Raw genomic sequence first — 25,630 nt, 5'->3', positions numbered from 1 at the left:
ATGCGTGTTTATTTATTTTTTTTTCATAGGGGTAATCGTATTGACCCAGTGGTCCTAGAATATCGTAGGAGGGCTCATTAAACCGAACAGAAATTAGTCCGTATATGAAAAGGATGCCACCCACTCAATTTCACGCTCTTAACGCTAAAGTTTGACTTTTTCTTACAACTCTATTTTTTTTAAGCAATGAAAGACTTTACAGTAAGGAGCACGGTGCTGAGGAGCGGGACAGTCCCTATAATATTTTGAATAATGTGTTTTGGTTTTAATTTTTAATTTCGTTCCTTAATTTCAGTTAAAAAAACTTTTTTTTATTAAATATCCCCCCCCCCCCCTTCGGCCTAATGTATAATCGCGCTGTACATATGCTCTGAATTCTCCGTAAATCAATTTTAATAAAATTTTCTAAACGCGAGGCATGTTTTTTTTTTTTTTTTTTAATAAGTATAAAAATATTTTTTTTTCTTTTTTTTTATATTCCAGGGTGCTGTTTTCGAATGTTATATATTTCAAAAGGCATTTGGTCGTATTGGAAATTTGAAACGGCACCAAATCCTGAATACACGTGAAAAACGTTTAAATGTGATTCGTGTCACAAAAACTTTTCTCAAACAGTACATTTGAGGATCAATTTAAGAACCCATACAGGCGAGAAACCGTTTAAGTGTGATGTTTGTGAAAAATTGTTTTCAGACAAAGCAAATTTCAAGAGGCACGAAAGGATATATTCGGGTGAGAAAAGGTTTAGATGTGTAAATTTTGGCAAAACCTTTTCTCAACGAGCGCATCTGAACAGACAGTTAAGAACCCATAAAGGTGAGAAACCGTTTAAGTGTGAAGTTTGTGACAACATCTTTTTTCGGGCATCAAGTTTGAAAAGGCACCACAGTGTGCATATAGTTTAAAAACCGATTAATTTTGCTAACTGAGGCCATCGTAATCTCACCGCCTGTGTTAATAAACAGGTTACCGTGACATGGTGTAATAGTGCTCACTCAGTGATACTGAATTGAAGGTTAGGTTTTTGGGGTTTATGGGTACTCAAAGGTACATAGTGTCGGGTAGATTAGGTTACATATTTAATATATGCTATGCTTTATCCCCACCCCACCCCCTAATATGCAAATATATAGCCCAAATTTGTTCATAAACTTATATTTTCATCCCATTTTGTTTTATTTCATTTGCATTAATCTCACTTGTCTTCTCGCATGTGTCCTATGTCTGATAGAACAATTTACTTACCACATTTATCACTAAAAAAAACATAAAGTTTTAGTGTAAATTACTGTGATTTTGTGATTTGATATTCAGCTAACACTGGGTTTTACTGGGTTTTACTAATGCTGGGTTTTACTAATACCGAAGTTTAGATAGTTCAGCATACAAATCTGATTCTTTTGATGTATCTATTGGTATCAAAATTCCGGTTTTTAGAGTATCAGTTACTATTGAGCCAGGTCGCTCCTTACTTACAGTTCATTACCACAAACTGTTCAATAATTTATTGCTTCACCAATTCAAAATATTGTTAAGAAAATAAAAATCTTGTTTCCAAAATTATCAATGTCTAATTTAAAAGTTTTATTCACAAATGTATATGTTTGTATTAAATAGAATCAAAATTATACTCAAACTGAAAGAAATATGTGTATAAGTGACTTTATACCTCCTTCTCACTGTGTACGCTTGGGTCTAACTAGTAATTAACTGAAAGCATTTTGGAGAGTAAGAAATATAGCGAGTTTGTAATTGGATGCATTTTATTTTGATATTTTGAATTACAGAACATACGGAATTATTTTATTTAAGCCCTTGTTTTTTTTGTATCTTTCGATGACCCAGTCAAATGTATTTAATTAAAAAAATGGATAAAAAATTTAATAAAAAGCAAAGACAAGAAGTGGAGGAACCCTCCTTAGAACAAGGAATTTGAGAAAGTTTTAAATGGGAAGACGAATATTGAACATGGAAATAGCTCTCAGTTTTGTGTCTTTTTAGTTCTAATACAAACACATTCGTGATCACTAACTGTCTTTTTGTTTTCTTTTCAAATTCCATTCTTATTCTTTTTTTCTATCTCTGTTTTATATGTTTTGATTTATTCTTTGTTCTATTAAATAAGATGGCTCTCTCAAAATTTGTATTTGTTGCCCTGTAGTTCTTTGGGGGTGACAGGGGGCATAAAGGACGTTGTAAGGGCGATTGGATGCTCTGTGATTGGCTTCCTCACTTAAATAGGAGACTGTAAATAATTTTTTTAGATCAAATGAACCCTCCCTCATCTTTCTACGATAATTTTGTATGATGTCAGAAAAAAAGGGTGGTACATCACTATACTGGGTCAATTCTATTGTGCTGCTTCTGACAACTACAAAATAAAGCAGTTGTTATTGTCAAAATTTTATATTTGTCACATTCTAATAAGCCTATTTTTCTAGGGTGAGTGGAGCTACAGTTTCTTTTACCACGGAACGTTCAACATCCTTTTGCATCGTCGAAGTTTTGACAGAGTCTCGTGATGAGGTACCAGACGGGGTTGTAGTAACTGTTTGGACGTCGGCGATAAGTTCTATCAATGCTAACACTACATAATTTATGCCAAGGTCACAAAAGGACTTCGACCGGTTTGGAATACTTCTGTTTTTGCGACGGTAACGCGACTTGGAATGTCTTCGATGGATATAAATCTGAAAGATACTGAATTAGGAGGTAGGCTTTTATGTTTTTTATTTTATGTTGATTGAGTAAATAAGTAATCAGCTTATATTATAGTGTAGTCTTTGATTGGCATGCATGGATGAGTTTATTTTACTGGCCGGGAACTTTGAAAAAAATAGAAAAATAAACCGTTTATATGGAAAATATGAGAAATTAGTAAGAACTGAATATATCTGGATATTTTCTGGACACATTCTTCAGGAATGATTTCATTCCAAATGAGGAATTCATTTTTGGGCTGAGACGAAAATAATTGATTTGTATGGAAAATATGAGAAATTAGTAAGAACTGAATATATCTGGATATTTTCTGGACACATTCTTCAGGAATGATTTCATTCCAAATGAGGAATTCATTTTTGGGCTGAGACGAAAATAATTGATTTGTAAGGAAAATATGAGTAATTATTAAGAACTGAATATATCTGGATATTTTCTGGACCCATTCTTCAGGAATGATTTCATTCCAAATGAGGAATTTATTTTTGGACTGAGACGAAAATAAGTGATTTGTAAGGAAAATTTAAGAAAATAAGTAACAAGTGAATATATCTTGATACTTTTGGAGAGAAGGTTTGGACCTGAAGCCTCCTTGGCTTGTGACCTTAGTTTGTTTTTTTATTTAAATATAATGTTAAAATACACTTACCAAACTGCTAATTACTGTAGAGTGGCATCTAATAATTTTTTCTTTAGGAAATTTTATTTTGTTTAACCATCATTCCTGAGGGAGAAAGGGGGGGGGGTCGCGTTATTTTTCGTTTATCTGCCTTATTTCAGTTGTTCGATTAAATACTTTTGGTAAGATTTATATTAGGGAGGGAAGGAGGTGATACCCCTCCTTTCATTTGTGTGCAGGTATGTTAAAAAAAGACTTTTTTTACGTAAATATTGTTTTATTTTTGGGTATTAATTATTTATTTTTCTTAGTATATTTTGATAGAATGTGTTCATTTCGCAGATCCTGATATTACCAAAGGCGATGGCATATATTCCAGCTATTTCACTGGATTTTTGAACATCTATGGATATTATTCTATTCAGATAAAGGTACTAAATAACCATTTGAATGCGATGGAAACTCAGCCAGTAGATAAAATAGGTAAGTAAGTCAATATTATTAATTTAAATAATTTTAGGTGATTTTTAATCACCCATTACCGTTAGTTTCTCTCTCCCTACTTCTGGCCCCTATCAGCCTCTCTCTTTTCTCCGTATTCTACCTCTCTTTATGGCTCTCTCCCCTTCTAGTGTTCTCTCTCAAGACAGAAAATTAGAATCCTCTTTTAATTGCCTTTTACCAAAGTATAGATACCGATAAGGTGTAAAACATTTTTTCTTGATTAATGAGAAATATATATCTTCTTTACTATTTGAGTAAAGCAGACGAAAAAATTGCTATCAAGCGTACATTTTTTTTATGGGGTTGAAGGAGAAAAAATTTTCAAACCATTTCAACTAAGCGGTGAATTGTATGGACATTATAAGAAAATATAGGAAATATCGTTAAACTCTTGATGTTTTGGGAGGTCGACGGCCCAAATATTCCCACCTCCGTTTTTTCTGAAAAAAATACTTGTAACTATTTACTTTTTCGTTGGCAATGTATCATTGAAGAAATAAAGCAAAGCAAATTGATGCAGGAAAGAAGTTTAGTATTTGAAATACTTATTGCAGTATATTGTCAAAATTTCTTTGTGTTCTTCATTTTTTGTATTGTTTTCTTCTTCTTTTTTTTACATAATCTTTTTCATAGATTCCTCAGTGAAGTATTTATCAGCTTTTTACAGCTATATGGGAGCTCTGCACAATATTTGCCATATCCTTCAAGTTTCTTCATCGTGGTTCCTACGGTTTTATAGTTTGGTGGTAGTTAAGATTTCATGGTTTTTCAACAAAAAGGAAATGATAATTCTAGGAACCTTCTAGGAAACCTTTGGATTCGAAGGAGGCCCCGTTGAGAAGCCCGCCCATAATAGATTTAACGATGATACCAAATGTAACGGTTTCGAGTTATGCAAGAACCCTAGTTAGGGAAACAAGATCATATACCTCTCTAGATTTAGTGTTATGACAAACAAGAAAAATAATATATGAATAATAAAACTAAACAGCCGAGAAAACGAGACTAATATATCAGCCAGTGAACAGAAAAAAAGGGGAACTGATAAAAGCAGGTATTTCGGCAAGGACCTCTGCCAAGCTGTCTCCAGTGCTAAAAAATAAGAACAAAAAAATTTAAATAAACAAAAACAGAGCAGATTTTTTTTTTTTTTTTTTTTTTTTTTTTTTTAATAAAAATCCCACCTCCTCTCCTTTCGGTGACATAATAATCTTTTTACTTAATTTCAAACTTTAATGTCGCCTACACTAATTTAAAAACTAAGATGGGTTTTTTAGCAAAAAGCAACGATAGCCGTAAAAGCTCTAGGTACTTTCTAGGGGACATTGGGATCCAAGCAGGACCGATTAAGGAACCCAGCCTTAGTAGATATATCGAATGTAAAGGTCCCGAGTAAAAGTAAAATTGTCTTACCAGTTTGTGATCTATTCCTGTGATTTTTTTTCCATTCGTGCTTAAAAATCCTTCGAGATCACAAACAATGGTGTGATCTATTAATTTCTCCTTAGTGTAAAAAGTCGATAAGCATGGTCTTTAATTTTTGATAACCAAGGTAATGACCAAAATGTGCGGTAAACTGATATGTGGGTTTAAACGGATAAGGTGTAAACATTGGTGCCCTAAAATATGTTTGATTGGAATTAAAAACTACCCACACACACTCGCAGTGCACTGCTAGCAGTAGAAGCAAAATATTTCAAAAGATTCAATAGTAACTTATGAGAGTCTAGTTTTTAATACAAGCTTTAGTTGATTTAGATTCAGCAAGAAATATTTTGAAATATGGCGGATGTTTTTGTTTTTGAACAGTTTTGTTGATTATCAGATAGTGGGAAATAAGTATTTTTTTATGTATAAGTCGAAATAAAAGGAAAAATATTTTAGTATTGACGTAATTACTGTTACCAGCAAAGGGTTTTCTTTTGGGGGAGGAAAGAAACTTGAGTCCCATTCCCAAAGAGATAGAGCTAGCGCTCCGAGATTAGTAATACCGAGATTCAGCTAGCGCTCATTTGAGCCAATCGGATTTTTTATATAACTTTTTGATTGATTCAATTGAGATATATTGTTAATCGTAGCTGACTAATATGAATTTAAAAAATTTAATTTTTCTATGATTTCAGGTCACCCTTGCTGTGGAAGCACAATGCCCTATGAACTTATGAAGATCTTGTAAGAATGGAACAATTCCAACTTTTTGTCATAGTAACGACGTTTTTTGCAAGTACCGGGTTATCAAATGGGGCTGACATCTATCTACCAAGTGTCGATATTACCATCAAACTCCGCGACGATGGACAAAGCAATTATTGACACGGAATTCATATGTATAAAGCACGCCAATGAAAACGTCATACAAGCTGTATATCTAATTTTCATACAGATGGCGTTTTTAATGAAACATCAGAAGTAGAGCTTGTTTGGAATGCCCCTGGAGGTGATTACGATAATGGAAGAGGTATGGTACAAAATGCTTGAAGACCAATCAATTGAATTTAATTTACTGCAAAAAAAAGTGAAATAAAGTACAAATAGGCCCCCTAAAGTAGTGAAAAAACCCCTGCCGCGCTTTGGGGGGTTAATTTTGACAACCGCCTGCGGCGAGGGGGCGGGGGTAAATCTGGAGCTAATTTTTCCAAATGAAGTAAAAATGACCAGATAAAAAGTGAACCATATAGTACCATAAAGACAAAGGTATGCTAAAGAAAACTGATCTGTTTCTGTGGATGTTTGATTTATGTAGGCCAATCTTAGTTTTGACAAGATTTTTGAAGACGTTAAATTGTAGATTGAGGGGGGGGGGGCAAACTTTGTTATCATTCACCCCCCCTCCGGCCCCATAGAAAATTACGCCCGTAAGAATAGTAGCTACATACCCCAATTATTAAACAAATAAACTATAATAGGAAAAAAACCATCTCTCATTAGCCCATTCTACCATACTGACAATAATTTAAAAAATGCAAAAAACAATTAATGCTTGCCAAAAAATACTGGCAAGTACTATTCCAAGTACCTTTACAAGTACAAAAGTACTCTTCCAATTACAAAAAAGTACTATTCCAAGAATGCGTTTGCTTGAGCGATTCACGCAGGATGAATGACTCGGTGACTTGCAAAGATAGATGTGATTGATATCGGTCGTAACTCGTTGCAAGATTTGGGTGTTTTAGTCTTTGGTATAACACGCACAAATGCGCGTTTCCAGCACGACGGGAAAGCTGACTGGGCGAAACATTCTCTGATGATGTGTCCAAGTGGCTTGGCCAGGAAAAGAGAGAACTCTCGTATTAACCTTATAGGCAGTTCTTCAGGAAAAGAGATACTGGATGGACTCAACTTGTTCAGCTCTTTGAAAACTTGATGCTCAACTATTTCGATTTCACCTTCGTCAGGGCATATTGACAGTAGGTTCTCTATTTCAGTGTTAGTTGGGGCAGGAAAGGATGTACAAATGTCAGTAAAGTAATTGTTGACGTCATTTGCACTCACGAGTGACCCATCATCGTTCAGAATACGGATACTGGATGATACTGTTTTTCCAGCAATCTGCCTTACTAGACGGTGCCATTTACGGGGATTCTTTTTTATTTCAGGGTCCGAAAGGGATTTTCCGAAGGACTTTCTTGCCTCGCGACAAAGGCTAACGATTTTGTTTCTTAATAATCGTAACGACGTTGCGTCACCACTTGACTGCCTTACAGTGGTTTTTTCGCGAATCAGCTGTTTTATTTTTGGAGTGATCCAGGGCTTGTCAGATTCGCTCACGACAAATTGCTTTTCCGGGAAAACTTCGAAGTATTTGTCATAGAGTAGGGACTGAAATATTTCTGCTTTCCTGTTGACATCGCTTTCGTTGTATACTTCGCTGAAGCAGCGAGTACCGACCCACATTCCGTACGTATTAATAGCAGACTTCGTGATAGGTCTCCGGAGTACTTTTATTTTCTTAAGCTTCCTAATTTCACTTTTTGCCTTCATCAGCAGAGTGTGATGGTCTGATTTGCCCAATGGCCCGTTCGAAGACACGTCTTTGTAATATGGAGCAAGGTTTGTAAGAATAAGGTCAAGGGTGCTCTCGGTCACATGGGTGGGTATCTTGACCACTTGTGACATACCCAGCGTATTAGCAAGCCATTGTTTCTTTGTTTGGTTGAAGTCGCCTGCTATTATGAAGCCCGGGCGGCTATACCGCTGACGTAATGTGTCTAACGTAGACTGAAGATAGGATACCAACAGCCGTCTGTTCTTGGCGCTTTCAGGGTAGTAAATACTTGCGATAATGATGCAAGAGCCATCTCGTGGTAAATGTTTTGGCTTGCATAATGCCCAGATCGCTTCATGGTTAGGGTCATTGAAGTTATCTAAATATTTGCAGGGGATGTCATCCCGTACATACAGGGCAACACCTCCGCCAATCCTGTCTGTTCTAGTGTTCAAGAAAACCTTGTAACCAGCCATCCTTCCACTTGTTTCATCGAGCTGCCATGTTTAGGTAATTGCGGCGATGTGGATGTTATTCTTATGTAGAATGACATCTAACTCATCCTCTTTATTCGTTAATGAGCGGACGTTGCTCAGAAGGAAGTTTGGAAGTTGGTGTTTACAAGAGAGAACCTGCGGCGATAATACTGGAGGACAATCTGACCCGAAATCATTGGTAGGAGCATTGTTGTCAGGAATCAGCCAGGGCGGTAGGCTCACGCGCAGCATTGAGACTAAACATCTCTCACGCTTAGATTTTTGGCTGGCCAATCGTCCGTAGGTGACTAACACGTCAATCTTAAATTTCTTTCTGCCACCTCTGCGTCCTCTTCTTGTTCGCTTGAGAACGAAGGGAAAGTCATCTATATTTTTATAAATTCTCAGTGTGACGAGTGTGTCTATGACAGATGGCGCCAAAACAGCAAAAGAAATGAAAGTACCTTTTTTGCATTGATCAATCCAGTTTTCAGCAGCAGCCTCAGTCACAAAGAATAGCACTTTTAATACAGTTTTGATTGATACCACTTTCATCGCAAAGGGAGGAGTATTTCAAGGCACTGAACAAGTTAAACTAGGATAGAATGACTTGCAGTCTCAACGGCGCGAGAGCCATCTATCAACACATTGAAACAGCAAATCTGTCATAGCCACCATCTGTCATAGCCACACTCGTCACACTGAGAATCCAAACAAATTGAAAATGAAAGTGATGATTGGGCTTTGGATTTGACATGGGTAAGGTCATCAATACCTACCGTACTTTCGAAAATCAAAATCTTTGACTAGATAAATCGTTGGAAGAACAAGAAGTTATCGTCCCACCATTTGATAAAATTAAAAGAAACCGAGGTTCGGAGATATGTCTTTCATAATGACAAGAGACAAGCTAAGACAAAATCAAAAGTTTTTGTCTCACCACCTGAACAATTCAAAGAAACAAATGTTCTGCAATATGTCTTTCATAATGACAAAAAAAAAGCCGAGTCAAAAGTTAAAGGTCCAATAATAAAAACATAATTTTACGAAGGTACTACTTCTAATTTAAGGTCCATTTGGACGTCATGACATCAAGAAAAGGGTAAAACTGTCTGTGTATAGAAAACAAGCGACAATGAAAATCCATATATAGCCTGCCACGTACCGAGTGCCGGGCTTCCGGTACTATATATACATGTTTATGAATATTATTATATTATATTCAACAAAACTACTATTCAACCAAAATAGCAATTCATCCAAAATTTGGACAATATTTTCAAATTTTTTTTTAAATTTTAACTGCAATGCAAGATCTTAATTATTAAGTTTATAAACTAAAAAGGGGGTACTAACAATGGATTTAGAGCAGAAAATTGGGAGCTTTAGGGTTTAATTTTCTTAGTTAGCTTAGCTTAGAATTATAACTTAGTTAGGTCTTGGTTTATTTGAAAACGATGAGAAATTAAATAAAGAAAAAAGTATGTTTCTTCAACTGAAAGTAAAGACAAATATTAAAACTCGAATAGAACAGAAATTATTCCAGATATGCTGGAACTGTCCCTTTATCACCCCTTTGCTCTTTACGGTCAAGTTTTATGTTACATCCCAATTCATTAAGAACAACTGCTGAAATATTCTTTTGTTTTCGTATTGTTTTTTTTGTCCCAATTCCTTATGAACAACTCCTGGAACGCTAGGGCCGTTTTGTTTTAATACTCAAAAACATTTTTGTTCGATAAGTTTTATTGTTAACCCTTACTTTCAGTAGTAAAAAAGTTTCTTTATAAAATTGACAATTAGGTAAACGTATAACAGGACCGCCAAATGGCTCCTTTGTTTGTCTTGGATACGTCAAACTTGCAACCGAATCTTTGTGGCGTACAAAGGGACGTACAAGGAAAAGTCATTTTAATGGCATATTCTTCGCTTAAAGTGTTGTTATTTTCAATGGTCTCGAACCTCATACTTTCATGTCTACAGTAAAAAGCTGTAAAAGGTCAACAAATAAGCATTGGCCCAGAGATGAAAGCTCCATTTTGTTTCTGGGAAATCTTTGAATCAGCTTCATTGCTTGAAGTGTTTTTCTCATGCACTTGTTTTTAAGTCACGCAGAATATGCATGGGTATGTTCTGGATATGACATGTGCGTGAAAAAGTTAGTCCAAGTTTTAAAATCCAAAACCAAGAAATTGTCTTCTTATGTTTTCAAAAATGCCCCTTTTTGTGTATGCATTGAAATTATTGAAAAAATAAAAGTGCAACCCTCTTAGATTATGAAAAACATCCTTTTTGCATCTTTGCTTCGACAAATAAAGTGTATAAATTTTTCCTGTCGGTTTGTTATTATTTACTTCTTATTAACTTAGTTATTTATTCCGTTGAGTTATTAATCCGCAACCTCGTATTTATTTTGAATTATATTTAAATTGAGATAAGAAAATTGTTGTTAATTGGTAGCTTAAGTCATGAAGTAGCAATTTAGATTTGTATGTTGCATACTAGTGAGGCAATTTTCATTTTAGATTTGGATCCCCTATTTACTAATAAAAAACTTTTTCTTTGGAATCAACAAAAAATGAAGAGCATTATTTTTACTATTTGTTTTTTCAGGTTTATGATGATCCTCCACATTTTTCTTGTTAGTTCATTCTTCATCTCTATTGGTACTCTATGTACATTAAGTGCATTAGAGAATACATCGAATACATACAGAGAATATATTCAAAGAGGGGCATTTTTTGTGGGGAGAGTAATGAACATGGTCCTGTCAGTGTACTGCCTGATCAATTTAAAATATTTGGTGAAGTCGTGGGCGAGTTTCGGGGTAAGTACATTAATGAGTATGATATTTGCGGCAGTTGAAGTCATCACATGTGCTAATTGTACCAGGTTCTAATAATATCAAAGATCTAAAGTCGAACTGCGCAGCCATGACAAAGACCAAAAAAGAGAAAATATCAACTATGACAAATAAAAGTTACCAAAAAATTGATAAAAAATTTTACCTGAATAATACGTGTAATATGTGCAGCTAGATTGAAAGAAAATAAAATAGTTTTTAATAAGATAGGATAAAGGCAGATGCGGTATGAAAATATAGAACTGTTCACGCTGCTACTACTGGTCTATGAGACCAATTTGTACTCAAGCCACTTTAGAACAATCATGCACGTGCATACTTGTGACTAGACCCCGGCGCCGCGCCGGCGGATCGACCGAACGCCACCGACGAGAGGCCCGGTCGAACGCCGCCGAAGTTTCGTAACGCTGTCAGCACACCGCAGGCACGACGCCGCCGGCAGAGGCGGCGGCGTTCGGTCGACTTTAAATTATTTTTGCGGCAATTCTTTATTGCGTTAACCGCAAAGTCAGAGCTTTTCCTTCTCGTGTGGTTTAGTATTTCGATTTTCCTGATTAGAAATCAAGCAGAGCTTGCACTATCCCCGAATTTTCGGGAAAGACGCCTGAAACAACACAAATATGACATAACTAAAGCTTTAAATTCTAATAGTACAAATATTTACTTTGATTCTGCTTTAAGCAGTAAAATATATGATAACGCTAGTCATAAAATTCTTTTTGAATAAACTTGCATTATTGGAAATGGTTTAGGCATAAAACAGGTCGTTCGAGAGGCAAGTGAAATTAAAATCAAAATAAATAGTAATATTTCTTTAAATAGAGATTTGGGGAAATATTCGTTTAATGCCCTATACACAAATTTAATTAAATATGATTTGACTAATTATATTAAAAAAACAGTAATTAACTCCACTCAACCTATTACGAATAGACCTTCTAGGCTGGCTGCAAAGAAGGCGAGATTAGCTTTAAAAGCTAACAAATATTTCCTTTGATTCTGCTTTGAGCAGTCACATATATGATAACCCTAGTCATAAAATGCTTTTTGAAGAAACTTGCCTTATTAGCAATGATTTAGGCATAAAACAGGTTGTTCTAGAGGCGATTGAAATTAAAATCAAAATCAAAATAAATAGTAATATTTTTTTAAATAGAGATTTGGGGGAATATTCGTTTAATGCCCTATACACAAATTTAATTAAATATGATTTGACTAATTATATTAAAAAAACAGTAAATAACTCCACTTAACCTATTACAAATAGACCATCTAGCCTGGCTACCAAGAAGGCGAGATTAGCTTTAAAAGCTTGTCTGTAAGTATTTTAATTCCATATGAATGAATTGTTCTCTGTTCATTTCGTTTGGAGTACCAGTCCTTGTTGAACGTCCTTGAAGTAATGATATTAGGGCTGTTTAAAAAAAAATTTTTAAACAGTTTTAATGATTGAATTTTAATGTAAGTTTCTTTTATAGTGTTTTTATTCTCTTCGTCTGTTGATTTGGCAACATTGGATTTAAACTTTCTATTTGACTCAAGGTTGCCAACTGGACATATTTTGTGTCCAATGGACATATTCTTGTATGCCGGGACACAATGACATAATAGGGCAAAAAAAGGGACATAGTTTAGAAATTTGGGACATAAAAGGGACATATTTTACAAATCTATGACATTAAATAGAATATTTACCCGCTGGATTCATATTTTTGTAAAAAAAAAAATGTAATTTTTCACCAAATCAGTATTAAAACTACTTTGGCAAAAGAAAAAATTAGATTCTTCATGATCTGGAATTAATTTTGATATCAAAAGATGTACCAAAAAATTAGCTTATTGTGCTGATTCCAAATATATAATATTTTTAAGTATAATGTTATCCATTAGTGGGTCTGAGAAAATTTGCCAAATTTTCGAACAAGGTGAAAAACACCCCATAAAAGTCAAAGAATTTTTAATTTTAAAATTTGGGAAATTTTCCACAGAGGGGATGGATTTCCTAGGATTATCTGAAAAACGATCAGAAATAAAAACAAAGACTAGTTTTTTCTACCCAAAATAAGGAGTGACATTAAAACTTAAAACGTACAGAAATTATTCCATATTTGACGGGGGCTACTCCCACCTCAATAGCCCCCTCGCTACGCTCATGTTTGACCTTTTCTCTACTTTTTTTTAAGAACTATACTTGAAACACAAATGGCTCATTTTATTGAAGCTTAGTGCCCTTAGGAGTCAAAAGTGATTTGAGGGCAACCGCCCCCCCCCGCCCCTATCAGTTCCGAAAACCAGCATCCAATCAGAAGGTGTAGACATCTAATTTGTTCAGCATTGTTCAAAGGTACAGTAATTACGCCTTTGGGGATGTAACCCCTCTGATTGAAGGGCAACCCAGCTTACCTAGCGTTCCGCATCGTCACTTGACTCCTGGATTGTACCTTATGACATGCGCAAGAAATAATCTGATTGGCAAAAGTGCATTAAGCGAATGTATATTACAATCTATGTGTTCTTTTGTTTAGGGCTGCGCTGATTTGAAGAATTCGAAATTCGATGAATGGAATATTCACATGTATCCAGCGAATTTCAAATGGATACACTACAAAAATACTGAAAGAAGAAGTTATGCCCTGGAAAATTTGGCCTCCGTTTCGATATTTTGCACCAACGCTCTGTTGTCCTATGTCATGACTGAATGGTTTGTGGCAATCATTGCTTGCTATTTCTGCAAGGATTGCTACAAACCATTCAGGTTTTACGCAACGTCTCTAGGGACGTATTTTTAGTTTCTTTAACTTTTTTTTGAGATTATAGAGGATTTTTCAGTATTTTGGTCTAAGAGATAGCTGGACAGTATTCAGTGTACACTAGTAAAGAAAGAAAAAGGTTTTTTTCCGTAAAGATAAAAAATTAGCAATCTATTGGTTCCCATATACAACTTCTTGCTTATTTTAGAATTCTAGAATTCTAGCTTATTTTCTAAAATTTTTCACCCCAGTTTCTTTTCTTTTTTTATTTGGCACCTGCCATTACCAAACACATTGTAACTGCATGTAATGTTTTTTTTTCATTAGAAATGAGTTCCTTTACATTAAAAAAGATCTTTTTAAAGTGAAAAGTGGTAAGAAAAAGAGGTCTCTTTCATTAAATATGGAAAAACAAAACTATTTCAAACCAGAGACTTTACAAATGATTGATACTTAGGCCCTTTATAATTCATACCATAGAGTATTGTACATAACAGTGAATTCTTCCTGTCTCCACAATCCCTTCTAATTTAAAAAAAAAAAATACTGGCACCGCATCAAGCGGCAAAAGAGACTAATTTATGGCTAATTACAAAACTGTATACAATTTAAAGCCAAATTTCGGCTGCAAGAAGTCAAAAGGTGGTATATCACATAAAGTAATTTTTTGGGGAGAGATAAAAGAACTGAGAAATAAGTTTTTGGTTTTTTAATTTGTGGCTTGCTACTTTTTACCATAGCTGATTTGTAATGGGAAAAGCTTAACAAAAAGAGAGGTGAATTTAGCCTATCCATCACCGTCCCAGACTTGTCTCCCCCAAAACAGGAGATGTTTTGTCAACATAACATGATATCCTTACCTTTTTTTAAAAATGTGTATTAAAGAGTATAATATAAATACCCCCATATATAAGCGTACTAAACTTTCAATCAAAATAAAATTCAAAGATCTTTTTTCTTACACACGGCTACTCTAGACCTCATACCCACTAGGAGAGTCAGATAAAACACCTTGAGAAGTAATGTCGCATCATCGCAAGGTTTTTTCGACCAATGTCATCGTTAGACAGAATTTTCGTTTCTGTAATAGAATTTTTTTTTTATTTTCATTCAATGGATGGCTTGGATGGTATTTGGACCTTTAAAATTTAATCAAAGACTATGGACTTTGGTCAAATTTTAACTAAAAGCTTGGGTAAAAAAGCTATAGTAGAGAAGCTTATGAAAAATGTTTTACTTTATTTTTCAAAAGCTATTTTCCCAATAATTAACGTTTGAGGGACTAATATGACTAGCAAATGTGTATGCCCTTAGCCTAAGAAATCAGAATAAAAATTTTGTTGCAATTAGTAGCGCAATTATGTCCCGTTTAACGACACAAAAAAAGGTATCTCTAATGAAATAAGACTTGATTTAGCTAGTTTTTTTCTTAAGCAAGGCATTTTTAGAAAAGTTAATTTTAACACACAACTGATCTCTCGCAATAGCGATATCGTCTGCTTTAAATTTGGTGGACACCACTTTTCCAAATTATTTTACGCTTTGTCTGGAAGTTTCTTTTTTATACGACGCAGTGTAAACAACAACTCATTGGGATATACACTTAGTGTGTTTTGGAATTAAATACCGTAAATATTAGTGCTAACTTTGATGAGGCTATAGTTCAAATTCTTTTTTTTAACTAAAATGCGATTTTAATAGTTTGTAAAGTAATTTATGAAATATTACGACAATGAAAGAACATAATAAAATCTTGTGAATTTCGCTCTTTTTACTCGCTTGAAATTCCACACAGTATATTCTTTAGCCCATTAGATTACAATTTATTAGATTACCTTTTTTGCAATCTAATGGGCTAAAGAATATACTGTGTGGAATTTCAAGAATTAAGGGGAATATTCGCTTAATGCCCTATACACAAATTTAATTAAAAATGATTTGACTAATTATATTAAAAAACAGTAATTAACTCCACTCAACCTATTACGAATCGACCTTCTAGGCTGGCTGCCAAGAAGGCGAGATTAGCTTTAAAAGCTTGTCTGTAAGTATTTTAATTCCATCTGAATGAATTGTTCTCGGTCCTTTTCGTTTGGAGTACACCGCAGACGCGCTACCATCGGCAGAGGTGGTAGGGTTCGTTTAACTTTGAATAAATTTTGCGACAATTCTTTATTACATCAACCGCTATGTAAGAGCTTTTCCTTCTCGTGTGGGTTAGTATTTCGATTTTCCTGATTAGAAATCAATCAGAGCTTGCACTATCCCCGAGTTTTCAAGAAAGACGCCTGAAACAACACAAATATGACATAACTAAAGCTTTAAATTCTAATAGTACAAATATTTCCTTTGATTCTGCTTTAAGCAGTCACCACATATATGATAACCCTAGTCATAAAATGCTTTTTGAAGAAACTTGCCTTATTAGCAATGATTTAGGCATAAAACAGGTTGTTCAAGAGGCAATTGAAATTAAATATATACCAAATCATATTATTGAGTTAGGAATAAAGTTAATACACCATTGGATGCTTTTTTCATGCTGATTACAAATATAACAATCATTTCTATTGGAAATGAATTTTATCCCCCCCTATATATGCCAATTCAGGGTATATATTTCTACATTAGGGGGGTGGGGGTAAACTTTAAACTTACCTCCCATTTATATGAGAAATAAAATTTGCCGCCCCCCCCTAATGTAGAAATATATTCCCTGAATAAAAATTTTTCCCTGAAATATTCCCTGACTAAAAGCCGATATCTACTTTAGGTAAAAATTTAGAATTGGGGCACCTGATAAGGAGACATGTTAAGAAAACAATTCTTACTTTAAAATATTTATAATGATCCTAGTTAACATATTATCCAAAAAGAGAACATTTATCATCAAGCCTTTCCTCTAAAAATCCTACTTTTTCCTGCTTAAAAGAAAAAGTTTCCTAAAACCACCATGCTGAGATTCAATGCTTAAGTCCTTTGAAATTACCACTATAAATTGCCGCCAAATAAGTTGTTTTATAGATAGTGTTCGTGCCGGTCTTTTTAAAACTTTTTTTTTAATGAGCAGTGGCGCAAATGCAAAATATTAATAGCAGTGGCAAAAATCAAAATATGAATGCTAAAGACCAGCAACAAAATTTTTATTCAGATTTCTTAGGCTAAGGGCATACACGTTTGCTAGTCATATTAGTTCCTCAAACATTAATTATTGGGAAAATAGCTTTTGAAAAATAAAGTAAAACATTTTTCATAAGCTTCTCTACTATAGCTTTTTTACCCAAGCTTTTAGTTAAAATTTGACGAAAGTCCATAGTCTTTGATTAAATTTTAAAGGTCCAAATACCATCCAAGCCATCTATTGAATGAAAACAAAAAAAAAATTATATTATAGAAACGAAAATTCTGTCTAACGATGACATTGGTCGAAAAAACCTTGCGATGATGCGACATTACTTCTCGAGGTGTTTTATCTGACTCTCCTAGTGGGTATGAGGTCTAGAGTAGCCGTGTGTAAGAAAAAAGCTCTTTGAATTTTATTTTGATTGAAAGTTTAGTACACTTATATATGGGGGTATTTATATTATACTCTTTAATACACATTTTTAAAAAAAGGTAAGGATATCATGTTATGTTGACAAAACATCTCCTGTTTTGGGGGAGACAAGTCTGGGACGGTGATGGATAGGCTAAATTCACCTCTCTTTTTGTTAAGCTTTTCCCATTACAAATCAGCTATGGTAAAAAGTAGCAAGCCACAAATTAAAAAACCAAAAACTTATTTCTCAGTTCTTTTATCCCTCCCCAAAAAATTACTTTATGTGATATACCACCTTTTGACTTCTTGCAGCCGAAATTTGGCTTTAAATTGTATACAGTTTTGTAATTAGCCATAAATTAGTCTCTTTTGCCGCTTGATGCGCTGCCAGTATTTTTTTTTAAATTAGAAGGGATTGTGGAGATAGGAAGAATTCACTGTTATGTACAATACTCTATGGTATGAATTATAAAGGGCCTAAGTATCAATCATTTGTAAAGTCTCTGGTTTGAAATAGTTTTGTTTCTGTTTACTGTAAATAAAATCTTTGTTTTGTCAGTTCTGAATATTCAGTCACCGCTGTACGGTAATTCATAATTTGTATTTGTTATAAAGGTCGTTCATTTCTTTGATTTAATTTATATTTTAATGAAAATAGTAGAAAACAATTTAATAGGTGTTATCCTGTCGGAAAGACCATGTTGTTCAATGGCTTGCGTAAGCTGCTGCCTTGGTGCCCATAAAGCTAGACGGGTTTACACTTAGTCCCTTCAAGTACCAAGGACAATGGAAATAAAATCTGATTGGTTAAGTGCAAACTTACAAAACCTTATTGGCCTTTCAAATATGGGTATAAATCGGGAATTCCAGATTTAATGAAAAAGACCTCTTTTTATTACCACTTTTCACTTTAAAAAGATATTTTTTAATGGAAAGTAACTCATTTATAATGAAAAAAAAAAAACTTTACATGCAGTTACAATGTGTTTGGTAATGGCAGGCGCCAAATAAAAAAAGAAAAGAAACTGGGGTGAAAAATTTTAGAAAATAAGCTAGAATTCTAAAATAAGCTAGAAGTTGTATATGGGAACCAATAGATTGCTAATTTTTTATCTTTACGGAAAAAAACCTTTTTCTTTCTTTACTTGTGTACACTGAATACTGTCCAGCTATCTCTTAGACAAAAATACTAAAAAATCCTCTATAATCTCAAAATATAAGTTAACGAACTAAAAATAGGTCCCTAGAGACGTTGCGTAAAACCTGAATGGTTTGTAGCAATCCTTGCAGAAATAGCAAGCAATGATTGCCACAAACCATTCAGTCATGAAATAGGACAACATAGCATTAGTGCAGAATATTGCAACTGAGGCCCAATTTTCTAGTGCACACACTTGTTTTATCTGACTCTCCTAGTGGGTATGAGGTCTAGAGTAGCCGTGTGTAAGAAAAAAGATCTTTGAATTTTATTTTGATTGAAAGTTTAGTACACTTATATTTGGGGGTATTTATATTATACTCTTTAATACACATTTTTAAAAAAAGGTAAGGATATCATGTTATGTTGACAAAACATCTCCTGTTTTGGGGGAGACAAGTCTGGGACGATGATGGATAGGCTAAATTCACCTCTCTTTTTATTAAGCTTTTCCCATTACAAATCAGCTATGGTAAAAAGTAGCAAGCCACCAATTAAAAAACCAAAAACTTATTTCTCAGTTCTTTTATCTCTCCCCAAAAAATTACTTTATGTGATATACCACCTTTTGACTTCTTGCAGCCGAAATTTGGCTTTAAATTGTATACAGTTTTGTAATTAGCCATAAATTAGTCTCTTTTGCCGCTTGATGCGGTGCCAGTATTTTTTTTTTTTAAATTAGAAGGGATTGTGGAGACAGGAAGAATTCACTGTTATGTACAATACTCTATGGTATGAATTATAAAGGGCCTAAGTATCAATCATTTGTAAAGTCTCTGGTTTTAAATAGTTTTGTTTTTCCATATTTAATGAAAGAGACCTCTTTTTCTTACCACTTTTCACTTTCAAAAGATATTTTTTAATGGAAAGGAACTCATTTCTAATGAAAAAAAAACATTACATGCAGTTACAATGTGTTTGGTAATGGCAGGTGCCAAATAAAAAAAGAAAAGAAACTGGGGTGAAAAATTTTAGAAAATAAGCTAGAATTCTAGAATTCTAAAATAAGCAAGAAGTTGTATATGGGAACCAATAGATTGCTAATTTTTTATCTTTACGGAAAAAAACCTTTTTCTTTCTTTACTAGTGTACACTGAATACTGTCCAGCTATCTCTTAGACCAAAATACTGAAAAATCCTCTATAATCTCAAAAAAAAGTTAAAGAAACTAAAAATACGTCCCTAGAGACGTTGCATAAAACCTGAATGGTTTGTAGCAATCCTTGCAGAAATAGCAAGCAATGATTGCCACAAACCATTCAGTCATGACATAGGACAACAGAGCGTTGGTGCAAAATATCGAAACGGAGGCCAAATTTTCCAGGGCATAACTTCTTCTTTCAGTATTTTTGTAGTGTATCCATTTGAAATTCGCTGGATACATGTGAATATTCCATTCATCGAATTTCGAATTCTTCAAATCAGCGCAGCCCTAAACAAAAGAACACATAGATTGTAATATACATTCGCTTAATGCACTTTTGCCAATCAGATTATTTCTTGCGCATGTCATAAGGTACAATCCAGGAGTCAAGTGACGATGCGGAACGCTAGGTAAGCTGGGTTGCCCTTCAATCAGAGGGGTTACATCCCCAAAGGCGTAATTACTGTACCTTTGAACAATGCTGAACAAATTAGATGTCTACACCTTCTGATTGGATGCTGGTTTTCGGAACTGATAGGGGCGGGGGGGGGCGGGTGCCCTCAAATCACATGTCTCCTAAGGGCACTAAGCTTCAATAAAATGAGCCATTTGTGTTTCAAGTATAGTTCTTAAAAAAAAGTAGAGAAAAGGTCAAACATTAGCGTAGCGAGGGGGCTATTGAGGTGGGAGTATCCCCGTCAAATATGGAATAATTTCTGTACGTTTTAAGTTTTAATGTCACTCCTTATTTTGGGTAGAAAAAACTAGTCTTTGTTTTTAATTCTGATCGTTTTTCAGATAATCCTAGGAAATCCATCCCCTCTGTGGAAAATTTCCCAAATTTTAAAATTCAAAATTCTTTGACTTTTATGGGGTGTTTTTCACATTTTTCGAAAATTTGGCAAATTTTCTCAGACCCACTAATGGATAACATTATACTTAAAAATATTATATATTTGGAATCAGCACAATAAGCTAATTTTTTGGTACATCTATTGATATCAAAATTAATTCCAGATCATGAAGAATCTAATTTTTTCTTTTGCCAAAGTAGTTTTAATACTGATTTGGTGAAAAATTACATTTTTTTTTTACAAAAATATGTATCCAGCGGGAAAATATTATATTTTATGTCATAGATTTGTAAAACATGTCCCTTTTATGTCCCAAATTTCTAAAATATGTCCCTTTTTTGCCCTATTATGTCATTGTGTCCCGGCATACAAGAATATGTCCATTGGACACAAAATATGTCCAGTTTGCAACCTTGAGTCAAATAGAAAGTTTAAATCCAATGTTGCCAAATCAACAGACGAAGAGAATAAAAACACTATAAAAGAAACTTACATTAAAATTCAATCATTAAAACTGTTTAAAAATTTTTTTTAAAACAGCCCTAATATCCTTACTTCAAGGAAGTTCAACCAGGACTGGTACTCCAAACGAAATGGACAGAGAACAATTCATTCAGATGGAATTAAAATACTTACAGACAAGCTTTTAAAGCTAATCTCGCCTTCTTGGCAGCCAGCCTAGAAGGTCTATTCGTAATAGGTTGAGTGGAGTTAATTACTGTTTTAATATAATTAGTCAAATCATATTTAATTAAATTTGTGTATAGGGCATTAAACGAATATTCCCCCAAATCTCTATTTAAAAAAATATTACTATTTATTTTGATTTTGATTTTAATTTCAATCGCCTCTAGAACAACCTGTTTTATGCCTAAATCATTGCTAATAAGGCAAGTTTCTTCAAAAAGCATTTTATGACTAGGGTTATCATATATGTGACTGCTCAAAGCAGAATCAAAGGAAATATTTGTTAGCTTTTAAAGCTAATCTCGCCTTCTTGGCAGCCAGCCTAGAAGGTCTATTCGTAATAGGTTGAGTGGAGTTAATTACTGTTTTTTTAATATAATTAGTCAAATCATATTTAATTAAATTTGTGTATAGGGCATTAAACGAATATTCCCCCAAATCTCTATTTAAAGAAATATTACTATTTATTTTGATTTTAATTTCAATTGCCTCTCGAACAACCTGTTTTATGCCTAAATCATTGCTAATTAGGCAAGTTTCTTCAAAAAGCATTTTATGACTAGGGTTATCATATATGTGACTGCTTAAAGCAGAATCAAAGGAAATATTTGTACTATTAGAATTTAAAGCTTTAGTTATGTCATCTTTGTGTTGTTTCAGGCGTCTTTCTCGAAAATTCGGGGATAGTGCAAGCTCTGCTTGATTTCTAATCAGGAAAATCGAAATACTAAACCACACGAGAAGGAAAAGCTCTGACTTTGCGGTTAACGCAATAAAGAATTGCCGCAAAAATAATTTAAAGTCGATCGAACGCCGCCGCCTCTGCCGGCGGCGGCGTGCCTGCGGTGTGCTGACAGCGTTACGAAACTTCGGCGGCGTTCGAGCGGGCCTCTCGTCGGTGGCGTTCGGTCGATCCGCCGGCGCGGCGCCGGGGTCTAGTCACAAGTATGCACGTGCATGATTGTTCTAAAGTGGCTTGAGTACAAATTGGTCTCATAGACCAGTAGTAGCAGCGTGAACAGTTCTATATTTTCATACCGCATCTGCCTTTATCCTATCTTATTAAAAACTATTTTATTTTCTTTCAATCTAGCTGCACATATTACACGTATTATTCAGGTAAAATTTTTTATCAATTTTTTGGTAACTTTTATTTGTCATAGTTGATATTTTCTCTTTTTTGGTCTTTGTCATGGCTGCGCAGTTCGACTTTAGATCTTTGATATTATTAGAACCTGGTACAATTAGCACATGTGATGACTTCAACTGCCGCAAATATCATACTCATTAATGTACTTACCCCGAAACTCGCCCACGACTTCACCAAATATTTTAAATTGATCAGGCAGTACACTGACAGGACCATGTTCATTACTCTCCCCACAAAAAATGCCCCTCTTTGAATATATTCTCTGTATGTATTCGATGTATTCTCTAATGCACTTAATGTACATAGAGTACCAATAGAGATGAAGAATGAACTAACAAGAAAAATGTGGAGGATCATCATAAACCTGAAAAAACAAATAGTAAAAATAATGCTCTTCATTTTTTGTTGATTCCAAAGAAAAAGTTTTTTATTAGTAAATAGGGGATCCAAATCTAAAATGAAAATTGCCTCACTAGTATGCAACATACAAATCTAAATTGCTACTTCATGACTTAAGCTACCAATTAACAACAATTTTCTTATCTCAATTTAAATATAATTCAAAATAAATACGAGGTTGCGGATTAATAACTCAACGGAATAAATAACTAAGTTAATAAGAAGTAAATAATAACAAACCGACAGGAAAAATTTATACACTTTATTTGTCGAAGCAAAGATGCAAAAAGGATGTTTTTCATAATCTAAGAGGGTGGCACTTTTATTTTTCAATAATTTCAATGAATACACAAAAAGGGGCATTTTTGAAAACATAAGAAAACAATTTCTTGGTTTTGGATTTTAAAACTTGGACTAACTTTTTCACGCACATGTCATATCCAGAACATACCCATGCATATTCTGCGTGACTTAAAAACAATTGCATGAGAAAAACACTTCAAGCAATGAAGCTGATTCAAAGATTTCCCAGAAACAAAATGGAGCTTTCATCTCTGGGCCAATGCTTATTTGTTGACCTTTTACAGCTTTTTACTGTAGACATGAAAGTATGAGGTTCGAGACCATTGAAAATAACAACACTTTAAGCGAAGAATATGCCATTAAAATGACTTTTCCTTGTACGTCCCTTTGTACGCCACAAAGATTCGGTTGCAAGTTTGACGTATCCAAGACAAACAAAGGAGCCATTTGGCGGTCCTGTTATACGTTTACCTAATTGTCAATTTTATAAAGAAACTTTTTTACGACTGAAAGTATGGGTTAACAATAAAACTTATCGAACAAAAATTTTTTTGAGTTTTAAAACAAAACGGCCCTAGCGTTCCAGGAGTTGTTCATAAGGAATTGTGACAAAAAAAACAATACGAAAACAAAAGAATATTTCAGCAGTTGTTCTTAATGAATTGGGATGTAACATAAAACTTGACCGTAAAGAGCAAAGGGGTGATAAAGGGACAGTTCCAGCATATCTGGAATAATTTCTGTTCTATTCGAGTTTTAATATTTGTCTTTACTTTCAGTTGAAGAAACATACTTTTTTCTTTATTTAATTTCTCATCGTTTTCAAATAAACCAAGACCTAACTAAGTTATAATTCTAAGCTAAGCTAACTAAGAAAATTAAACCCTAAAGCTCCCAATTTTCTGCTCTAAATCCATTGTTAGTACCCCCTTTTTTAGTTTATAAACTTAATAATTAAGATCTTGCATTGCAGTTAAAATTTAAAAAAAAATTTGAAAATATTGTCCAAATTTTGGATGAATTGCTATTTTGGTTGAATAGTAGTTTTGTTGAATATAATATAATAATATTCATAAACATGTATATATAGTACCGGAAGCCCGGCACTCGGTACGTGGCAGGCTATATATGGATTTTCATTGTCGCTTGTTTTCTATACACAGACAGTTTGACCCATTTCTTGATGTCATGACGTCCAAATGGACCTTAAATTAGAAGTAGTACCTTAGTAAAATTATGTTTTTATTATTGGACCGTTAACTTTTGCCTCGGCTTTTTTTTTGTCATTATGAAAGACATATTGCAGAACATTTGTTTCTTTGAATTGTTCAGGTGGTGAGACAAAAACTTTTGATTTTGTCTTAGCTTGTCTCTTGTCATTATGAAAGACATATCTCCGAACCTCGGTTTCTTTTAATTTTATCAAATGGTGGGACGATAACTTCTTGTTCTTCCAACGATTTATCTAGTCAAAGATTTTGATTTTCGAAAGTACGGTAGGTATTGATGACCTTACCCATGTCAAATCCAAAGCCCAATCATCACTTTCATTTTCAATTTGTTTGGATTCTCAGTGTGACGAGTGTGGCTATGACAGATGGTGGCTATGACAGATTTGCTGTTTCAATGTGTTGATAGATGGCTCTCGCGCCGTTGAGACTGCAAGTCATTCTATCCTAGTTTAACTTGTTCAGTGCCTTGAAATACTCCTCCCTTTGCGATGAAAGTGGTATCAATCAAAACTGTATTAAAAGTGCTATTCTTTGTGACTGAGGCTGCTGCTGAAAACTGGATTGATCAATGCAAAAAAGGTACTTTCATTTCTTTTGCTGTTTTGGCGCCATCTGTCATAGACACACACGTCACACTGAGAATTTATAAAAATATAGATGACTTTCCCTTCGTTCTCAAGCGAACAAGAAGAGGACGCAGAGGTGGCAGAAAGAAATTTAAGATTGACGTGTTAGTCACCTACGGACGATTGGCCAGCCAAAAATCTAAGCGTGAGAGTTGTTTAGTCTCAATCCCGCGCGTGAGCCTACCGCCCCGGCTGATTCCTGACAACATTGCTCCTACCAATGATTTCGGGTCTGATTGTCCTCCAGTATTATCGTCGCAGGTTCTCTCTTGTAAACACCAACTTCCAAACTTCCTTCTGAGCAACGTCCGCTCATTAACGAATAAAGAGGATGAGTTAGATGTCATTCTACATAAGAATAACATCCACATCGCCGCAATTACCTAAACATGGCAGCTCGATGAAACAAGTGGAAGGATGGCTGGTTACAAGGTTTTCTTGAACACTAGAACAGACAGGATTGGCGGAGGTGTTGCCCTGTATGTACGGGATGACATCCCCTGCAAATATTTAGATAACTTCAATGACCCTAACCATGAAGCGATCTGGGCATTATGCAAGCCAAAACATTTACCACGAGA

At 34.4% G+C, this 25,630-nt stretch overlaps 1 long non-coding RNA gene across 2 annotated transcripts; it reads left to right on the top strand.

Moving 5' to 3' along the window:
* Window positions 1-487: 487 nt before the first annotated feature.
* On the top strand, window positions 488-14,699 carry LOC148939708 (uncharacterized). Of its 2 annotated transcripts, XR_016143526.1 has the most exons (6): window positions 488-648; window positions 2,442-2,712; window positions 3,683-3,823; window positions 5,968-6,302; window positions 10,919-11,132; window positions 13,694-14,699. It is a non-coding gene; the product is annotated as an uncharacterized LOC148939708 (long non-coding RNA). The 2 variants fall into 2 exon arrangements; XR_016143525.1 differs by lacking the exons at window positions 5,968-6,302; window positions 10,919-11,132; window positions 13,694-14,699 and adding an exon at window positions 4,899-4,979.
* Window positions 14,700-25,630: the final 10,931 nt, after the last annotated feature.

This window comes from Artemia sp. Qi Xiang Cuo, chromosome 21 (assembly GCF_049724085.1).
Source record: "Artemia sp. Qi Xiang Cuo chromosome 21, ASM4972408v1, whole genome shotgun sequence".
NCBI lineage: Eukaryota > Metazoa > Arthropoda > Branchiopoda > Anostraca > Artemiidae > Artemia > Artemia sp. Qi Xiang Cuo.
Note: the sequence above shows the minus strand (reverse complement) of the source record. Positions and strands in the feature narration are given on the sequence as shown.